Raw genomic sequence first — 21852 nt, 5'->3', positions numbered from 1 at the left:
ATGAGTTCACACCACATTCCTCAACACCATACAAACACATAAACCAAAAGATAATACAGATGCAGTACTCACAGCTGATGCACCTCACGACGTAAAAGAGAACGTAACGTGGGCCGTGTTCCCTGCGACTGGTCCAGGACCATACGATGCGCCTCGGTCGCTGCGACGGTGTTGAACTTTCACCGCTGTGGCCCGCGCACGCACCGTGGCGGGCGAGAAAACTGCATTGTCTGTTTTGCAGTCCCTCTCACCTGTGCGGAGAATGCTCCGCGTCTTGCGTGCACCGCCGTTTTCCTGACGAGCAGCCCATATTGTCGACGTCAGCTGTGTAAACAGAGGAAAACTAAGGACAGCTATCTAAAGTGCTATACCACTCCAAACCAGTGCAAACTATATCCATGATTTTGTAACACACGAAGTACACGGCACTTGCACACTGTTCTGATGAGTGAGTACTGGATTCTCATGGCGAATTTTCGTACATTGTCTTGCAGGTGATCAGTGTCTGGTGCAGAGATTGGCAGGGGAGGCGAACATAAATAAAGACAATGATATGTGCTTAAATACACGTGCTTGGCGATCAGCCACAATTTCGGGATATCTGCCCACAGCGATTAGAGGAGGAACGGCTATCTATGTTTCTGAACGGCTACCAGCTGTAGAAGTATGAAACCGGAATTTGATTGCAATATTTACACGTCTGTTATTTGAAACTGATAAAACAAAATTTTATTTAAAATAATCTCCATTACTGTTTATACATTTCTCCCACCTCTCCGGCAGGCTATGAATGCCACGCCAAAAAAACATCTCTTCTTTTGAAGCGAACCAGTCAACGAGCCATTATCGTAGATTTTCATACGAACTTAAGCACTGTTCAGCGAGAGCGTGTCCCTTTGATGCAAACCGATAATAATAGGACGGAGACAAGTCTAGAGAATATGCCGCAAGCCCTAGTATTTCCCAACAGAACGCCTCGATCGTTCCCCTGACCAGTTTTGCTGTGTGTGATGTGACGTTACCATGCACCAATATGAGTGTGTGTTACCTGTTTCCATATTCCGGTCATTTTTCACGTAATCCTCGATTGAAATAGATCATTTGCTGTTTGTAGCAATCACTGTAATTGGTTTCACCAGGTTTTAGCAGCTCATAATAGATGACATCCTTCTACTCGCCAGGTTAGCCGAGAGCGCTAATGCGCTGCTTCCTGGACTCGGGTCGGATCGAATCCGCCCGGCGGCTTAACGACGGAGGCCGGTGTGCAGGCCAGCCTGGATGTGGTTTTTACGCGGTTTTCCACATCCCACTAGGTGAATACCGGGCTGGTCCCCACGTCCCGCCTCAGTTACACGGCTCGCAGACATCTGAACACATTCGCACTATTCCGTGGATTACACTACCCACAGACAATTGGGGTACACTAATCCGTCCCAGGGGGTACAGGGTGGCGGCGGGAACGGCATCTGACCACCCCTTCAATTAACCTTGCCAAATCCGATTAACCATGCCGACCCTGCATCGTTGCAGGAAAAAGGCACAAGCAAAAGAAAAAAGGAAAGAATAGATGACACCCTTCTGATCCCAACAAACACAGAGCATTGTCTTCTTTCCAAATCGATTTGTTCTTGCAGTGCATTCACCCTTGATTTATGACGCTTAAGATTCTTAAAATACATCCATTTTCATCATCTCTCACTAGTCGATGAAGAAACGAATTTCTTCTGTAACTGGCTAGCAGCATTTCACAAGTGGTCTTTCGATTTGCTTGCTGTCTTTCATTGAGTTCATGCGAACCCATTTTCCCACTTTATGGACTTTTAGCATACCTTTAAAAATAGAAACGGCCTTCTGCGTCACATTCAATTTTTCCGTGAGTTCCTGTTGCGTTTGAGTATCACCTTCATCAAATAAGGCTTTCAGTTCGTTGTCTTCGAACTTTTTCGTTGGTTTCCAGTGCTTGTCGCTTCTCACGTCAAAATCACCATTTTTGAATTTCTTGAACCACTCGAAACACTGTGTTTTCCCAAGAGCACATTCGCCGAAAGCTTCCACAAGCATTCCATGCGATTCTGCAGAAGTTTTCTTCAAATGGTAACAGAAAGCCAATGCTGTCCGCAAATCGTACTTCGTAGGCACAAACTCGACATGTTTACGGGTTTGACACAGATACCATACGATGTATGGAACTTGGGCTACAGTGTGTTGACATTCGTCGCCTGACGCTACAGGAAGCAGATGGCGCTGCAGACGCGGTCTCACGGACCCTACAACGACGGCTAGCACCATCTAGAAGGAAAATTCCGGTTTCATACTTCTACACCTGGTAAAACGATACATGGTGCACAATCCCTATTCAACGGCTTCCAGGGGCAACAAAATTTGGTTTTCAATATTTCATATAATTATTGACCGAATTTAAAAATCTTCTGTCATAATCTACTCACGACGATGTATAATCCTACGTTACAGGTTTAAGACAGTAAGTCAAGTCTTAAAGTAAGACCTTGTGTGGTACATACACTGGATGAAAGTGGTATATACATGGACTGCCAAGTAACATAACTCGATGAAACTTCGGCCACACACAGAGCTGCTACAGAGTATTACAGGAGATAACTCAAAGAATACGAAATTAGACGAACTTAAATGACACTTTTATCCAAAGAAAATAATTATACCGAAGTCACTGCGATTTATTGATGTCTGCTGCACATTACAAAAGGAGGGACATGGTTCCTAATAGTCTTCATCGTGCTCCCACGCTAACTACAAGGTTGATAAGGAGCTTTCGTGATAGGGCGATCTGTTTTACCATCAGCGGGGCTAACTGTTGAATTATCGTTGGTGCATCCGGGCGTGCTCTAATATGTGCTCTATGGGATTTAAGTTGGGGAAGGGCAGCCAGTCCCTTCGACGAGTACCCCTTGTTCGAAGATGTGTTACACCCGCTCTGTGCGATGCTTTCGCTTATTATCATATATAAAAATGAAGGCACGCTCGAATGCACACCTGAAAAGACGCATATGGGGTAGGAGTTGTTGTTGTTGTAGTCCTTAGTCCAAAGACTGTTTTGATGCAGTTCTCAATGCTGCTCTATCCCGTGAAAGCCTCGCCATCTCCGAGTAACTACTGCAACCTACATCCTCCTGAATCTGCTTAGTGTATTCATCTCTTGGTCTTACCCCCCACACTTCTCTCCAGCACTAAATTGGTGTTACCTTGATGTCTCCCTTCTTTTAGTCACGGTGTGCCACAAATTCCTATTCTCCCCAATTCTACTCAGTACCTGCTCATTAGTTGCGTGATCTACCCATCCTAATCTTCACAAGTCTTCCGTAACACATTTCAAAAGACCGAGCGAGGTGGCGCAGTGGTTAGCGCACTGGACTCGCATTCTGGAGGACGACGGTTCAATCCCGTCTCCGGCCATCTTGATTTAGGTTTTCCGTGATTTCCCTAAATCGTTTCAGGCAAATGCCGGGATGGTTCCTTTGAAAGGGCACGGCCGATTTCCTTCCCAATACTTCCCTAACCCGAGCTTGCGCTCCGTCTCTAATGACCTCGTTGTCGACGGGACGTTAAACACTAACCACCACCACCATCGCCATTTCAAAAGCTTCTATTCTCTTCTTTTCTAAAATGTTTACCGTCCATGATTCACTTCCATACATGGCTACACGCCATTCAAATACTTAAATCTATATTCGATAGTAATAAATTTCTCTTCTTCAGAAATGATTTACTTGCCATCGCCAGTCAACATTTTACATCCTCTCTTCTTCGGCCATCATAAGTTGTTTTGCTGCCCAAATAGCAAAACTCATCTACTACTTTAAGTACCTCGTTCCCTAATGTAATTTCCCCCGCATCACTCGATTTAATTCGTTTACAATCCATTATCATCGTTTTGCTTTTATTGATGTTCATCTTATATCCTCCTTTCAAGACACTGTCCATTGCCCGCATCTCGTGGTCGTGCGGTAGCGTTCTCGCTTCCCACGCCCGGGTTCCCGGGTTCGATTCCCGGCGGGGTCAGGGATTTTCTCTACCTCGTGATGGCTGGGTGTTGTGTGCTGTCCTTAGGTTAGTTAGGTTTAAGTAGTTCTAAGTTCTAGGGGACTGATGACCATAGATGTTAAGTTCCATAGTGCTCAGAGCCATTTGAACCATTTTTGAACACTGTCCATTCCGTTCAACTGCTCTTCCAAGTCCTTTGCTGTCTCAGACGGAATGACAATTTCATCAGAAAGCCTCGATGTTTTTATTTCATCTCCCCGGATTTTAGTTCCTCCAATTTTTTGTTTTGTTTCCTTTACTGCTTGCTCAATACACAGACTTAATAACTTCGGGGAAGGGCTACAACCCTGTCTCACTTCCTTCTCAACCACTGCTTCCCTTTCATGCCCTTCGACTCTTATAACTGCCATCTGTACAAATTGTAAATAGCCTCTCCCTCCCTGTTTACCCCTACTACCTTCCGGATTTGAAGGAGAGTATTCCAGTTAACATTGTCAAAAGCTTTCTCTAAGTTTACAAAAGCTAGAAATGTAGCTTTGCCTTTCCTTAACTTGTCTTCTAAGACAAGTTGTAGGGTCAGTATTGCCTCGCATGTTCCCACATTTCTCCGGAATCCAAACTGATCTTCCCCGAAGTCGACTTCTGTCATTTTTTCCACTCGTCTGTGAAGAATTCCTTTTAGTATTTTGCAACCGTGACTTATTAAACTGATAGTCCGATACTTTTCACACCTTTCAGCACCTGCTTTCTTTCGAAATGGAATTATTATATTCATGTTGAAGTCTGAGGGTATTTCGCCTGTCTCACATATTTTGCTCACCAAATGAAAGAGTTTTGTCATGACTGGCTCTCTAAAGACTCTCCCCCCTAGTGATATATGCTTTTACATCCTTTCATTTGTCCTCTAGCCATCCCTGCTTAGCCATTTTGCACTTCCTGTCGATCTCATTTTTGAGACGTTTGTGTTCCTTTTCGCCTGCTTCATTTACTGCATTTTTATATTTTCTCCTTTCATCAGTTATATTGAATATCTCACATGTTACCCAAGGATTACTACTAGCCATAGTCTTTTTATCTACTTGATCCTCTGCTGCCTTCACCATTTCACCCCTCAAAGTTATGCATTCTTCTGTTGTATGAGTTCAGTGCCGCAATAATGCTGACCGGAGAGTGGGCCATGTTAAAATCGATTTGGAGGTCAGTACACCCATGCAACATCATGTCTCCGCTCACTATAACACTTGAACTACCAAATCGATCATGTTCGACAATGTTCCTGGCCGCATTAAGTGTTCGCATCTCTCGTCATTGAGAGTATGTCCAGAATCACTGTTCAGAATGACTGAATCTGCTCTCATTTGAGAAGACCAAGCGGCCCTACTCTCCTTTGGTTCAGACATTACCCTTTTGCCAACATACCAAACGGTGGAGCCGATGTGTGGTTGCCATCGGCACACGAATGACTAGTCGCCGTGAGGGGTAGCCGCGTGGTCTCGGGCGTCTTGTCGCGGTTCGCGCAGCTCTCCCTGTCGGAGTTTCAAGTCCTCCCTCGGGCATGGGTGTGTGTGTTGTCCTTAGCGTAAGTTAGGTTAAGTTAAATTAATTAATCAGTAAGCCTAGGGACCGACAACCTCAGCAGTTTGGTCCTATAGCCCTTGACACAAAATACAATACAGAGGACTGGTCATCGGACAGTCAAACTTCCCCTATGCAGTCGCAGTGTTGCTGTGGAGGGTGAGATAGCTTGCCTTGCAGTCCTGTAAAAAGTGATTGCAATTGCACCCGCTGCTTGACGTGGGTGCCTTGTTGCCTGTTGCGCACTATAGCGGTCATCTACTGCTGTGTCTGACCGCGGTCGACCACCTCCTCTCCTTCGGCCAGCAGCAGCTGTGGTTCAGAATGCTCCCCATGCACGCGAAACAAATACTGTGGGCAATACCAAACTTCTGGGCTTCCCACGTCATGCCTCGTTCGCCTTCCAGTTTCCCGATTATGTTTCCCCGTTTGAAGTCATCCCTATGTTGCCTCCGGGCCATGATATAATAAAGAACACCACCACAGTGCACCACAACTGCTATCTGATTGGCACATACAATCATTTTCCGTTCCTACTACTGCCTCCCGTTGCGGGGCCAGCCCTATAGTCATTCTGACGTCACGCCATGTCACCTTCAACTGCCAGCTTCCTGTGCACGAGTAGGAGACCGCCGACAACATGCACCTGCACTTTCATTCATTTACATCTAGTAGATAATACACTCCTGGAAATGGAAAAAAGAACACATTGACACCGGTGTGTCAGACCCACCATACTTGCTCCGGTCACTGCGAGAGGGCTGTACAAGCAATGATCACACGCACGGCACAGCGGACACACCAGGAACCGCGGTGTTGGCCGTCGAATGGCGCTAGCTGCGCAGCATTTGTGAACCGCCGCCGTCAGTGTCAGCCAGTTTGCCGTGGCATACGGAGCTCCATCGCAGTCTTTAACACTGGTAGCATGCCGCGACAGCGTGGACGTGAACCGTATGTGCAGTTGACGGACTTTGAGCGAGGGCGTATAGTGGGCATGCGGGAGGCCGGGTGGACGTACCGCCGAATTGCTCAACACGTGGGGCGGGAGGTCTCCACAGTACATCGATGTTGTCGCCAGTGGTCGGCGGAAGGTGCACGTGCCCGTCGACCTGGGACCGGACCGCAGCGACGCACGGATGCACGCCAAGACCGTAGGATTCTACGCGGTGCCGTAGGGGACCGCACCGCCACTTCCCAGCAAATTAGGGACACTGTTGCTCCTGGGGTATCGGCGAGGACCATTCGCAACCGTCTCCATGAAGCTGGGCTACGGTCCCGCACACCGTTAGGCCGTCTTCCACTCACGCCCCAACATCGTGCAGCCCGCCTCCAGTGGTGTCGCGACAGGCGTGAATGGAGGGACGAATGGAGACGTGTCGTCTTCAGCGATGAGAGTCGCTTCTGCCTTGGTGCCAATGATGGTCGTATGCGTGTTTGGCGCCGTGCAGGTGAGCGCCACAATCAGGAATGCATACGACCGAGGCACACAGGGCCAACAACCGGCATCATGGTGTTGGGAGCGATCTCCTACACTGGCCGTACACCACTGGTGATCGTCGAGGGGACACTGAATAGTGCACGGTACATCCAAACCGTCATCGAACCCATCGTTCTACCATTCCTAGACCGGCAAGGGAACTTGCTGTTCCAACAGGACAATGCACGTCCGCATGTATCCCGTGCCACCCAACGTGCTCTAGAAGGTGTAAGTCAACTACCCTGGCCAGCAAGATCTCCGGATCTGTCCCCCACTGAGCATGTTTGAGACTGGATGAAGCGTCGTCTCACGCGGTCTGCACGTCCAGAACGAACGCTGGTCCAACTGAGGCGCCAGGTGGAAATGGCATGGCAAGCCGTTCCACAGGACTACATCCAGCATCTCTACGATCGTCTCCATGGGAGAATAGCAGCCTGCATTGCTGCGAAAGGTGGATATACACTGTACTAGTGCCGACATTGTGCATGCTCTGTTGCCTGTGTCTATGTGCCTGTGGTTCTGTCAGTGTGATCATGTGATGTATCTGACCCCAGGAATGTGTCAATAAAGTTTCCCCTTCCTGGGACAATGAATTCACGGTGTTCTTATTTCAATTTCCAGGAGTGTATGTTATGGAATGTTATCCAGCTCGTCCTTAAGCTTTGCAGAGCAGAGTATCCTAAAGCAAAATTCGAGGTGCGCAAATTACCCAGATTACATTCGTCCAATATTTAAGAATGAGAGCGTGTAGTGACTTCTAACAAAGATTAAATATAATTTCAAACCTTTTCGAAACTTTTTTTCGCTGAAACCCCCTCCCCCCCATACACATCAGTATAAATAAACAGGTAAATGTTCGTTTGTTCAGAATTGTTAATCTCCAAACTTCTTGCCCGATTGCTTTGAAATTTTGACACAAAGTTGAAATCTAATGTGGGTGTGGTTTTCTTTAATATATCTCCATTTATAATATATTTATTTATGTATATATATTACCAAACATCAGAAAATGTACATTAGCGATTTTAGGCACATACAGACTATATACTTTTTAAATATGTAATTATACTAGCTTACCGCCCGCTGCTCCGATCGCGTAGACGATATGGTCTGCAGAGACATTTTTGGTTTTATTTAATCCTATTTTTATGTTGTTCATAAATTGTAACAACTTCTAAGTTTTCGCGCTAGCCACAAAAGCACGGACTTTTCCGAAGGCACTTCTCATTAAAAAGTGATTCTGGTAGCTGGAGTCCAAATTTTCCGTTAATCATTCTCTTTTCGTTCTTGTAGAGATACTGACACAGCAACTTTCACCCCCTAACAAATATTTCTTTATATGTAACCGTGAAGTGAAATACCAGTTTTCAAAAATTTAGCTTTAAAATTTTTTTAATGTAACGAAGTATTTTCTTAAATATTTTCATCCCCTATGGCAATCAGTTAGGAGTTGAATTTCCAGAAACATTGAAACACGTCCTTTATTTAGCCGTTAGAAGTAGTTTAACTAGTCGCGAAATTGAAGTAGTTACTTCCTGTGAGTTAGTATGGGCAGAGGTCATTGTTGGCAACCGGAATAAAATAATAATTGGATCCTTTTACTGACCTCCCAGTTCAGATGATACAGTTGCTGAAAGGTTCAAAGAAAGTTGAGTTTGATTTCAAACACGTACCCGACTATACTATAATAGTTGGTGGTGACTTTAATTTACCCTCAATATGTTGGCGAAAATACGTGTTTAATTCCGGAGGTACGCATAAAATATCATCCGAAATTGCGCTAGACGCATTCTCTGAAAATTATTTCGAGCAGTTAATTCATGAGCCCACGTGAATAGTAAACGATTGTGAAAACACACTTGACCTCTTAGCAACAAATAATCCTGAGTTAATGGTTCAAATGGCTCTGAGCACTACGGGACTTAACTACTGAGGTCATCAGTCCCCTATAACTTGGAACTACTTAAACCTAACTAACCTAAGGACATCACGCACATCCAATCCCAAGGCAGGATTCGAACCTACGACCGTAGCGGTCGCGCGGTTCCAGACTGTAGCGCCTAGAACCGTTCGGCCACTCCGGTCGGCCCTGAGTTAATAACCAGCATCAAAACCGACACAGGGACTAGTGAACACAGGGTTGTCGTAGTGAGATTGAATATTGTAATCCCCAAATCCCCGAAAAATAAGTGAAAAATATACCTATTCAAAAAAGCAGATAAAAATTCACTTGACGCCTTCCTGACAGACAATGTCCACTCATTCCAAATTAATAATATAAATTTAGACCAGAGGCTTAAATTCAGAGAAATAGTATCGGCAACAATTGAGAGGTTTATACCAAATAAACTAACAAACAACGGAGCTGATCCTCCTTGGTACACAAAACGGGTTAGAACACTGTTGCAGAAACAGCGAAACAAACATGCCAATTTAAACAGATGCAAAATCCCCAAGATTGGCGATCCTTTACAGAAGCTCGAAACTTAGCGCGGAGTTCAATGCGAGACACCTATAACAGTTTCCACAACGAAACTGGCAGAAAATCCGAAGAGATTCTGGTTGTATGTGAAGTATGTTAGCGACAAGAAACAATCAATGCCTTCTCTGCGCGATAACAATGGAGATACTATCGAAGACAGTGCTGCCAAAGCAGATTTACTAAACACAGCCTTCCCAAATGCCTTCACAAAGGGAGACGAAGTAAATATTCCAGAATTCGAGTCGGGAACAGCTGCCAACATGAGTACGTTGAAGTAAATATCCTCGGAGTAGTGAAGCAACTCAAATCACTTAATAAAAGCAAGTCTTCTGGTCCAGACTGTATACCAATTAGGTTCCTTTCGGAGTATGCTGATGCATTAGCTTCGTACTTAACAATCATATACAACCGTTCGCTCGACGAAAGATCCGTAACCAAAGACTGCAAAGTTGCTCAGGTCACACCAATATACAAGAAAGGTAGTAGGAGCAATCCACTAAATTAGAGGCCCACATCGTTAACGTCGATATGCAGCAGGATTTTAGAACATATATTGAGTTCGAACATTATGAATTACCTCGAAGGAAACGGTCTATTGACACACAGTCAACATGGGTTTAGAAAACATCGTTCCTGTGAAACACAACTAGCTCTTTATTCACATGAAGTGCTGAGTGCTATTGACATGGGATTTCAGATCGATTCCGTATTCCTGGATTTCCGGAAGGCTTTTGACACTGTACCACACAAGTGGCTTGTAGTAAAATTGCGTGCTTATGGAATATCGTCTCAGTTATGTGATTGGATTTGCGATTTCCTGTCAGAGAAATCACAGTTCGTAGTAATAACGGAAAGTGATCGAGTAAAACAGAAGTGATTTCTGGCGTTCCCCAAAGTAGTGTTATAGGCCCTTTGCTGTTCCTTATCTATATAAACAATTTGGAAGACAATCTGAGCAGCCGTCGTAGGTTGTTTGCAGATGACACTGTCGTTTATCGACTAATAAAGGCATCAGAAGATCAAAACCAATTGCAAAACGATTTAGGAAAGATATATGATTGGTGCGAAAATTGGCAGTTGATCCGAAATAACGAAAAGTGTGAGGTCATCCACATGAGTACTAAAATGAACTCGTTAAACTTTGGTTACACGATAAATCAGTCTAACCTAAAAGCCGAAAATTCAACTGAATACCTAGGTATTACAGCAACGAACAACTTAAATTGGAAAGAACACATAGAAAATGTTGTGGGGAAGGCTAACCAAAGGCTGCGTTTTATTGGCAGGACACTTACAAAATGTAACAGACCTACTAAGGATACTGCCTACACTACGATTGTCCGTCCTCTTTTAGAATACTGCTGCGCCGTGTGGGATCCTTACCAGGTAGGACTGACGGAGTACATCGAAAAAGGTCAAAGAAAGGCAGCACGTTTTGTATTATAGCGAAATATGGGAGACAGTGTCACAGAAATGATACGGGATTTGGGATGGAAATCATTAAAAGAAAGGCGTTTTTCGTTGCGACGGAATCTTCTCACGAAATCCCGATCACCAACTTTCTCCTCCGAATGCGAAAATATTTTGTTGACACCATCCTACATAGGGCGGAACGATCACCACGATAAAGTAAGGGAAATCAGAGCTCGTACGGAAAGATACAGGTGTTCATTTTTTCCGCGCGCTGTACGAGACTGGAATAATAGAGAGTTATGAAAGTGGTTCGATGAACCCTCTGCCAGGCACTTAAATGTGATTTGCAGAGTATCTATGTAGATGTAGATGTAGATGTATAACCGAGAAGCCAAACACCAATTTTCATAGATTTAGCTTTAAAAATGCTTTCGCAATGTAATATTTTCATAAAATCTTTCACCCCCTATTTCAACCTCTTAGGTGTTGGATTTCCAAAAACAGTGAAATGCGTATGTTTTATTTCTAACAGAGAAGGCAAATACAAATTTTCATTTGTAACTCAGAGGCCAAATTTAAATTTTCATAGATTTAGCTTTAAAAATGCTTTCGTAATAAAATATTTTCATAAAAAATCTCATGCCTCATTTGACCCCCTTAGGGGTTCAATCTCCAGAAACACAAGAATACGTATTTTCTTACTTGTAACCGAGAAGTGCAATAGCAAAGTTCATAGATTAGCTTTAAAAATGTTAGTAATTCTTTAATAATGATATATTTTCAAATGGAGCTTTCACCTACTATTTCGGTCTCACAGGGTTAAATTTCCAGAAATGCTGAAAACGCACTTCTTTACTTCTAACCGAGAAAAAAAGTATCTATTTTCGTACATCTAGCTTCAAAATTGCCTTAATAGCTACATTTTCAAAAAATCCCATCCCCTTAAGGATGGAATTTCGAAACACTTCTTCTTAAACGACCTCTACAGTATAAGCTCCACATCTTCTTCAGGTTTCAAGTTTCTGTCTTCAGCGGCTTGGGATGGATAATTATGAGACAGTCAGTCTGTGCATTGCCTTTATATGAAACGTTATTAGCAAACAGGGAAGTTTTATTTATAGTTTATTGGTTTATGATTAGAATACTGCTATAGAATCTGACTTTTCAATAACAATAAACAAGAAACAAGGGTCAAAGTCCGAGAAAGGCGGTTAGAGCAGATGGACTGAGGGGTTAGAGGAAATGGACATAGAAAACAGGAAGGAAGAAATGGACGGAGAGAGAAGGCAAGAGGAGATGGAGAGGGTTGAGGAGGAGGAAGAGGAGGAGATGGACAGAGAAATGGAGTAGGAGGTGGTGGATTGAGGGAGGAGGAGAGAGGGGACAGGTGGATGTAGAGACACAGTGGGGACGAGAAGGTGGACAGAGAGAGGGTGAAGGAGAAGGACGAGGACGAAAGGAGGAGAGAGAGGTGGACTAAGAAGGGGGTGAGGGGGGATGGACAGAGAAACATTAGAAACGTATGCTTCCTCTTTTCTTTCGTTTCCATTTAAGCAGACTGAGCTACTGCAAAGCGTGGCTGGTGTAGTGTAACGACGTAAGGTGTGTATAAATGATTTTCTTTGGACATATGACCACGTGCTGACTTCGCCAGCTACGTCAGTTACAACACACTTAAAATTATTTAAACTCTTTTTAAATTGTCTCTGAATGGTTCTTGAACGAAACTGTAATGAAAACATCATCATTTGAGTCGTATGCGCAGAATTACGTCACTCAGTCCTATTGGTTTGCGCAAACTTTTTCTCAATTTAGATGTCGTTTTGTTTCTTCTCAGAAGTTATATTAACGCAAGTTATCTCATTTAATAAATATTTGAACCACATTGCATAAACTTTCAAGACTCAAACTCGCGATGAACGTTGTCAAAATTAATGATCTTGTCAAATAGATTATTAATTCATTCACATAATTCTTCATAAATAAATTATCGGAACACGTATAGTAGTATACACTACTTTATTAGCTTCATACATATAGACGTGAACCTGAGCCTTGACAAGATAGGACTGAACATTTACACATGATTAAACTTTCTATGACGTCATTGTTGTATAAAACATTAAAAAATCACAATTTTTCAATTTTTAGAAGCACGACGCAAAACTCGTTTTCAGGATCTTCTGTTGCTCTTTGGCTGTCGCCCCGCGACGTATAGTGGCCAGCACTTTTCTCTCTGGTCCCGGCAACGAAGATGCTGTCTCCGTTCGTTGCGCCGCCCTCTCCGTACATGAAACATAAAAAATAAATACAAACTTTAGACAATTCACAACCATTACAAATATTACAAAAAATACATAAACAAAAAACTAAATTAAACCTATATTAACCTGCAGACTGGGCTGACACTGGTGGAGGGGTGACGCTTCAATTTCGCGTCCCACTACACTGGGTAAAGCAACTAAAATAAGAAAAGGAAGAAAGTTTGTCGCTTGCTACATTTTCCGCTGATCATGCAATAAAGCTGAATCAGCAGGTAAGATGGTTTAATTTATTACTTCTTGTTGTTGTTGTGGTCTTCAGTCCTGAGACTGGTTTGATGCAGCTCTCCATGCTACTCTATCCTGTGCAAGCTTTTTCATCTCCCAGTACCTACTGCAACCTACATCCTTCTGAATCTGCTTAGTGTATTCATCTCGTGGTCTCCCTCTACGATTTTTACCCTCCACGCTGCTCTCCATTACTAAATTGGTGATCCCTTGATGCCTCAGAACGTGTCCTACCAACCGATCCCTTCTTCTGGTCAAGTTGTGCCACAAACTTCTCTTCTCCCCAATCCTATTCAGTACTTCCTCATTAGTTATGTGATCTACCCATCTAATCTTCAGCATTCTTCTGTAGCACCACATTTCGAAAGCTTCTATTCTCTTCTTGTCCAAACTATTTATCGTCCATGTTTCACTTCCATACATGGCTACACTCCATACGAATACTTTCAGAAATGACTTCCTGACACTTAAATCAATACTGGATGTTAACAAATTCTCTTCTTCAGAAACGCTTTCCTTGCCATTGCCAGCCTACATTTTATATCCTCTCTACTTCGACCATCATCAGTTATTTTGCTCCCCAAATAGCAAAACTCCTTTACTACTTTAAGTGCCTCATTTCCTAATCTAATTCCCTCAGCATCACCCGACTTAATTAGACTACAATCCATTATCCTTGTTTTGCTTTTGTTGATGTTCATCTTATATCCTCCTTTCAAGACACTGTCCATTCCATTCAACTGCTCTTCCAAGTCCTTTGCTGTCTCTGACAGAATTACAATGTCATCGGCGAACCTCAAAGTTTTTATTTCTTCTCCATGAATTTTAATACCTACTCCGAATTTTTCTTTTGTTTCCTTTACTGCTTGCTCAATATACAGATTGAACAACATCGGGGAGAGGCTACAACCCTGTCTCACTCCCTTCCCAACCACTGCTTCCCTTTCATGCCCCTCGACTCTTATAACTGCCATCTGGTTTCTGTATAAATTGTAAATAGCCTTTCGCTCCCTGTATTTTACCCCTGCCACCTTTAGAATTTGAAAGAGAGTATTCCAGTCAACATTGTCAAAAGCCTTCTCTAAGTCCACAAATGCCAGAAACGTAGGCTTGCCTTTCCTCAATCTTTCTTCTAAGATAAGTCGTAAGGTCAGTATTGCCTCACGTGTTCCAGTGTTTCTACGGAATCCAAACTGATCCTCCCCGAGGTTGGCTTCTACTAGTTTTTCCATTCGTCTGTAAAGAATTCGTGTTAGTATTTTGCAGCTGTGACTTATTAAACTGATAGTTCGGTAATTTTCACATCTGTCAACACCTGCTTTCTTTGGGATTGGAATTATTATATTCTTCTTGAAGTCTGAGGGTATTTCGCCTGTTTCATACATCTTGCTCACCAGATGGTAGAGTTTTGTCAGGACTGGCTCTCCCACGGCCGTCAGTAGTTCCAATGGAATATTGTCTACTCCGGGGGCCTTGTTTCGACTCAGGTCTTTCAGTGCTCTGTCAAACTCTTCACGCAGTATCGTATCTCCCATTTCATCTTCATCTACATCCTCTTCCATTTCCATAATATTGTCCTCAAGTACATCGCCCTTGTATAGACCCTCTATATACTCCTTCCACCTTTCTGCCTTCCCTTCTTTGCTTAGAACTGGGTTTCCATCTGAGCTCTTGATATTCATACAAGTCGTTCTCTTATCTCCAAAGGTCTCTTTAATTTTCCTGCAGGCGTTATCTATCTTACCCCTAGTGAGATAGGCCTCTACATCCTTAAATTTGTCCTCTAGCCATCCCTGCTTAGCCATTTTGCGCTTCCTGTCGATCTCATTTTTGAGACGTTTGTATTCCTTTTTGCCTGTTTCACTTACTGCATTTTTATATTTTCTCCTTTCACCAATTAAATTCAATATTTCTTCTGTTACCCAAGGATTTCTACTAGCCCTCGTCTTTTTACCTACTTGATCAAGTGCTGCCTTCACTACTTCATCCCTCAAAGCTACCCATTCTTCTTCTACTGTATTTATTTCCCCAATTCCTGTCAATTGCTCCCTTATGCTCTCCCTGAATCTCTGTACAACCTCTGGTTCTTTTAGTTTATCCAGGTCCCATCTCCTTAAATTCCCACCTTTTTGCAGTTTCTTCAGTTTTAATCTACAGGTCATAACCAATAGATTGTGGTCAGAGTCCACATCTGCCCCTGGAAATGTCTTACAATTTAAAACCTGGTTCCTAAATCTCTGTCTTACCATTATATAATCAATCTGATACCTTTTAGTATCTCCAGGGTTCTTCCATGTATACAACCTTCTTTCATGATTCTTAAACCAAGTGTTAGTTATGATTATGTTGTGCTCTGTGCAAAATTCTACCAGGCGGCCTCCTCTTTCATTTCTGTCCCCCAATCCATATTCACCTACTATGTTTCCTTCTCTCCCTTTTCCTACACTCGAATTCCAGTCACCCATGACTATTAAATTTTCGTCTCCCTTCACAATCTGAATAATTTCTTTTATTTCATCATACATTTCTTCAATTTCTTCGTCATCTGCAGAGCTAGTTGGCATATAAACTTGTACTACTGTAGTAGGTGTGGGCATCGTATCAATCTTGGCCACAATAATGCGTTCACTATGCTGTTTGTAGTAGCTTACCCGCATTCCTATTTTCCTATTCATTATTAAACCTACTCCTGCATTACCCCTATTTGATTTTGTGTTTATAACCCTGTAGTCACCTGACCAAAAGTCTTGTTCCTCCTGCCACCGAACTTCACTAATTCCCACTATATCTAACTTCAACCTATCCATTTCCCTTTTTAAATTTTCTAACCTACCTGCCCGATTAAGGGATCTGACATTCCACGCTCCGATCCGTAGAACGCCAGTTTTCTTTCTCCTGATAACGACATCCTCTTGAGTAGTCCCCGCCCGGAGATCCGAATGGGGGACTATTTTACCTCCGGAATATTTTACCCAAGAGGACGCCATCATCATGTAATCATACAGTAAAGCTGCATGCCCTCGGGAAAAATTACGGCTGTAGTTTCCCCTTGCTTTCAGCCGTTCGCAGTACCAGCACAGCAAGGCCGTTTTGGTTATTGTTACAAGGCCAGATCAGTCAATCATCCAGACTGTTGCCCTTGCAACTACTGAAAAGGCTGCTGCCCCTCTTCAGGAACCACACGTTTGTCTGGCCTCTCAACAGATACCCCTCCGTTGTGGTTGCACCTACGGTACGGCTATCTGTATCGCTGAGGCACGCAAGCCTCCCCACCAACGGCAAGGTCCATGGTTCATGGGGGGAGGTATTACTTCTTACCCGCTAATTTACAGAAGAATGCTGAAGATTAGATGGGTAGATCACTTAACTAATGAAGAGGTATTGAACAGAATTGGGGAGAAAAGAAATCTGTGGCACAACCTGACTAGAAGGAGGCATCGGTTGGTAGGACACATTCGGAGGCATCAAGGGATCACCAATTTCGTGCTGGACGAAAGTGTGAAGGATAAAAATCGTAGAGGGAGACCAAGAGGTGAATAAAGTAAGCAGATCAGAAGGGTGTAGGTTGCAGAAGTTACTTGGAGATTCGCTGGGGATCTACACTGAAGTGATAAAAGTCATGTGATAGCGACATGCACATATACAGATGGCTGTAGTGTCGCGTACACAAGGCATAAAAGGGCACCGCATTGGTGGAGTTGTCATTTGTACTCAGGTGATTGATGTGAAAAGGTTCCCGAGGTGATTATGGCCACACGATAGCGGAATAGTGGTCAGAGCTAGACGCATGGGACATTCCATTTCGGAAATCGTTGGGGAATTTGATATTGCAAGATCCACAGTGTGAAGATTGTGCCTACAATAGGAAAGTTCAGGCGTTACCTTTCACCACGAACAACGCAGTGACTGACGGCCTTCACTTAACGACCGAGAGCAACGGCGTTTGCCTAGGGTTGTCAAAGCTAATAGACAAGCAACACTGCGTTAAGTGACTGCAGAAATCAATGTGGGTACCTTGCGTGCCACTTCACTTCACCCCTTACCTGGTACAGTCGTGAACTGTTCGCGGGATTGCTGGTAGGTCTCTGTGTGAGCTCGAATCTCCTTAATTTTACTTTCATTCCCTTATTGTGAGATATATGTAGGAGAAAGCAATACTCTGGTTGACTCTTCTAGAAACGTACAATCTCGGAAGTTTAATAATAAACCACACCGTGGTACAGAACACCTCTGTTGCAGCGTCTGCCATTAGAAATGACTGAGCATCTGAATGGTGCTTAAGCGCTTACTAACTGAATCGGTTAAGAAAAGCGCTCTTTTTTTTTAACTTTTCTATTTCTTCTATCTATCCTATCTGGTACGGATCCCATACTGACGACCAATGTTTAAGTATTGGTAGAAGGAGGATTTTGTAAGCTACCTCATTTTAGGACGAACTTCACACTTTGAGGATTTTTCCAACAAATCTCAGTTTGTCATCTGCCTCAACCGCATTTAGTTTCATGGTCCGTTCCACTTTCAGTCGCTTAGTACACGTACTCTTACATATTTTATGGTTGCGACAGCTTCCAGTGATTGTTCTGCAGTCGTCTAATGACAAAATAATAGTTCTTTCTGACTATTTACAGGCAATACGCTACATGTCGAGAATGTTATGTCAGTTCCTGCACCAAGCGTCTATCCTCTGCGCATCTTCCTGCATTCCGCAACAATTTCCTAACATTGTGCCTTCTCCGTGATTACTGCATCACCCGAAAAAGTCTCACGGAACTTCCGACGTTATCCACCATATCATTCATATACAACTTAAAAGCATCCGTCCAATAACACTCCACTGGAGTGCGTCCTAAGTTACTTTACGTCGGAAGATTCCTCTCCTTTGCCGGCCGGAGTGGCCGAGAGGTTCTAGGTGCTACAGTCGGGAGCCGCACGACCGCTACGGTCGCAGGTACGAATCCTGCCTCGGGCATGGATGTGTGTGTTGTCCTTAGGTTAGTTAGGTTTAAGTAATTCTAAGTTCTAGGGGACTGATGACCTCAGAAGTTAAGTCCCATAGTGCTCAGAGCCATTTGCCCCTTTCCTCTCCTTTGACAACGACATTCTGTGTTATGTTTTCTAGAAACTGTTCAGTCCAATCACACAGCTGGTCTGATGTTCCGTACTCTCGTATTTACTCATTAGGAGGCAATGCGGAACTACACTGAAGAGCCAAAGAAACTGTTACACCTGCCTAATATCGTTTAAAGCCCCCGCGAGCGAGCAGAAGTGCCTCAACACGACGTGGCGTGGACTCCACTAATGTCTGAAGTAGTACCGGAGGGAATTGACCCAATGAATCCTGCAGCGCTGTCCTTAAATACGTAATAGTACGAGGGGGTGGAGATCTCTGCTGCACAGGACGTTGCAAGGCATACCAGATATGCTCAATAATGTACATCTCTGGGGAGATTGGTGGCCAGCGACAGTTTTTAAACACAGAAGAATGTTTCTAGAGCCACTATGTAGCAATTCTGAACGTGTGGGGTGTCGCATTGTCCTGTTGGAATTGTCAGAATGAGCTATGGACATGAATTGGTGCAGGTTATCAGACAGGATGCTTACGTATGTGTCACCTGTCAGAGTCGTATCTACGCGTGTCAGGGGTTCCGTATCACTCAAACTGCACACGGCCCACACCACTACAGAGCCTCCATCAACTTGAACAGTCCACTTCCGACATGGAGGGCCCATAGACTCATGAGGTTGTCGCCATACCCGTACATGTTCATCCTCTCGATACAATTTCAAACGAGCCTCGTCCGACCAGGCAACATGCTTTTAGTCAACAAAAGTCCCACGTCGGTGTTGACTGGCCCAGATGAGGCGTAAAGCTTTGTGTCTTGCAGTCATCGAGGGTACACGAATGGCCCTTCGGCTCCAAAAGCCTATATCAATGATGTTTCGTTGAATGGTTCACACGCTTACACTTGTTGATGGCACAGCACTGAAACCTGCAGCAGTTTGCGGAAGGGTTGCTCTTCTATTACGTTGAACGATTCTTTCAGTCGTCTTTGGTCCCGTTCTTGCAGGATCTGTTTCCGGCCGCAGCGATGTCGGAGATTTGATGTTTTACCGGATTCCTGATATAGCCTACACGGTGCAACGGTGCACTCGTGAAATGGTCGTACAGGAAAATCCCCACTTCATCGCTACCTCGGAGATGCTGTGTCCTTTCGTACGCGCGCCGACTGTAATACCAAGTTCAAACTCACTTAAATCTGGATAACCTACCATTGTAGCAGCAGTAATCGATCGAACAACTGCGACAGACACTTTTTTTCTTATATAGACGTTGCTGACAGCAGCGTAGTATTCTGCCTGTTAAGATATCTCTGTATTTGAATACGCATGCCTATACCAGTTCCTTTGGCGCTTCAGTGTACATCGAACGCCTTCCGGATGTCAGGGAACACGGCATCTACCTGGGCTCCGGTGTCGCCGATGAAGACACTGACACTGAAGGAGCTATAGATTTATGAACCTATTGTGTCACGCTCTGAAAGGCACCCTGAGAAGTCTGGGCGGTCTTATGTGCAGAAAAATGGAATGAAGTATCACCCAAATGCAGTTCCCGTTTACAAATGGTCTCGTAACAAGGCATGCCCCTTTTTCTACCCAAGTCTTAGCCCGGAAATGCCTCGACAAATAAATAAACGTCTTTGTTTGCATTATCGATTATGCAAAGGCATTCAACGCTGTGTGAATCTGATAGGGTTTGATAATTAATCAACTACAATGGAATCTAAATACCCAAATGAAAATTGGCGAGCATGTTACAGATATCATTAGAATACTGAAAGGTGTCACACAAGGATGCATTTTATCTCCAGCGCTTGTGAAACTGTACTATAAAGTAATTAATCAGAGTACCAAGCATAATAACAATAAAGAATAAAAGACCATTGCTGAATGCTTAAATAACACAAGCTATGCTGATGATACTGTACCACATGCTGGCAACAGCAGAGACCTTCAGTTCCTTTTTGACAGAAATAACATGGTCAGTTAAGTGTTTTAACGTAATATCAATTTCCATTAAACAAAAACCATGGTTATCAGCAAGAAAAGGGTAAAAATTGGAGTAATCAACACATATGGGATTATGTTTGAGAAGGTAACTATAATTAAATACCTAAGATGCGGACTGACAGAAAAATAGGGTCAAATGGACGGACAAAAGCTAAAACAGACATTGCACGCAGAACATTTCCAAAACTTTGAGCATCTGGGATGCACTAGTGAGCTTAATTTTAAAACTTGCTGGCGAATCATGAAGTATTATGTCTTATCAGTTTCACTGTATGCAGTAGAATCCTGGCCAATCCATCTCAGAACAATAGCACATCTTGCAGTAGCTTGCGGAGGACAAGCGCAGATATACGCGTGGTAGTCATGATGCAGGATCTGATATTGCCACGTACTTATATTGTGTTATACAGGATCAGAATATTAGCCTAAGTGCTAATTTCACAGTAGTGTTCTATAAGGCACGCAAAAGAATAGTTTTTGTACATATGAGTTACTATAGGTCGAAGAAAATACTGCGTGGTATGGTGATAGATGAGGGGAGGGTGTGATATAGAAGGATGCGACGGCATACTACCTATTAAAAAAAAAAATAAAAAAAAAAAAAATAAAAAAAAAAAAACTGGATACTGGATGGTGCGCCGTAGTTTTGTACGTAGGTTGTTAGCTGTGACCGGTAGATGCTCCACCTCATGTACTACCTCGTATATCACTCACTTCTCTTGGCTTCCCTAATGCAAACGACTGAGCCACAAGTAAGCTCTTGAAAATCAATCACATTAAAACTCATCAAATATTAAGGGTCATCACCAGACTACCATCAATGGGGTGACTGGGCTGATTAAATAAGTAGGGGGAAAATGTATATTATTAAATGTGCGTTTATTTCCTTGGCTTTATACGTCGATTTCAACTCACACATCGACTATAAACCAAGCTTAATTAGACTACTTCCACGCTGATTTAATGAAATCGTAATTGCTAACCTAGCTGCAGGGAGTAAATTAGCAGTCAGTAGTATTATGCAATGGTCGAGACCTACATCATATTAATCGCATACTATACCATCGATGACTACAAGCAAGGCCTCCTTCCTTGGCCGGTTTTTCGGACGCTTTAAACGGTCCCTGTTGCTTGTTGAGGTAACGTTGTTCTGACCAACGTCCAGCTCAGTTCTGTGACGGTTGATCAGATTTGATTGCACCACTATCTTCCTTGTCTCGGAGGTGTGTGGAAGTGGTTGCTTGGGGCACCCATACGCAGACTGGCCG

General features: G+C 43.5%; 1 non-coding gene across 1 annotated transcript; it reads left to right on the top strand.

Annotated features, from left to right (window-relative positions):
• Window positions 1–3359: 3359 nt before the first annotated feature.
• Window positions 3360–3432, top strand: Trnaa-cgc. The gene has a single exon. It is a non-coding gene; the product is annotated as a tRNA-Ala (tRNA).
• The last annotated feature ends 18420 nt before the right edge of the window (window positions 3433–21852 follow it).

This window comes from Schistocerca americana, chromosome 2 (assembly GCF_021461395.2).
Source record: "Schistocerca americana isolate TAMUIC-IGC-003095 chromosome 2, iqSchAmer2.1, whole genome shotgun sequence".
NCBI lineage: Eukaryota > Metazoa > Arthropoda > Insecta > Orthoptera > Acrididae > Schistocerca > Schistocerca americana.
Note: the sequence above shows the minus strand (reverse complement) of the source record. Positions and strands in the feature narration are given on the sequence as shown.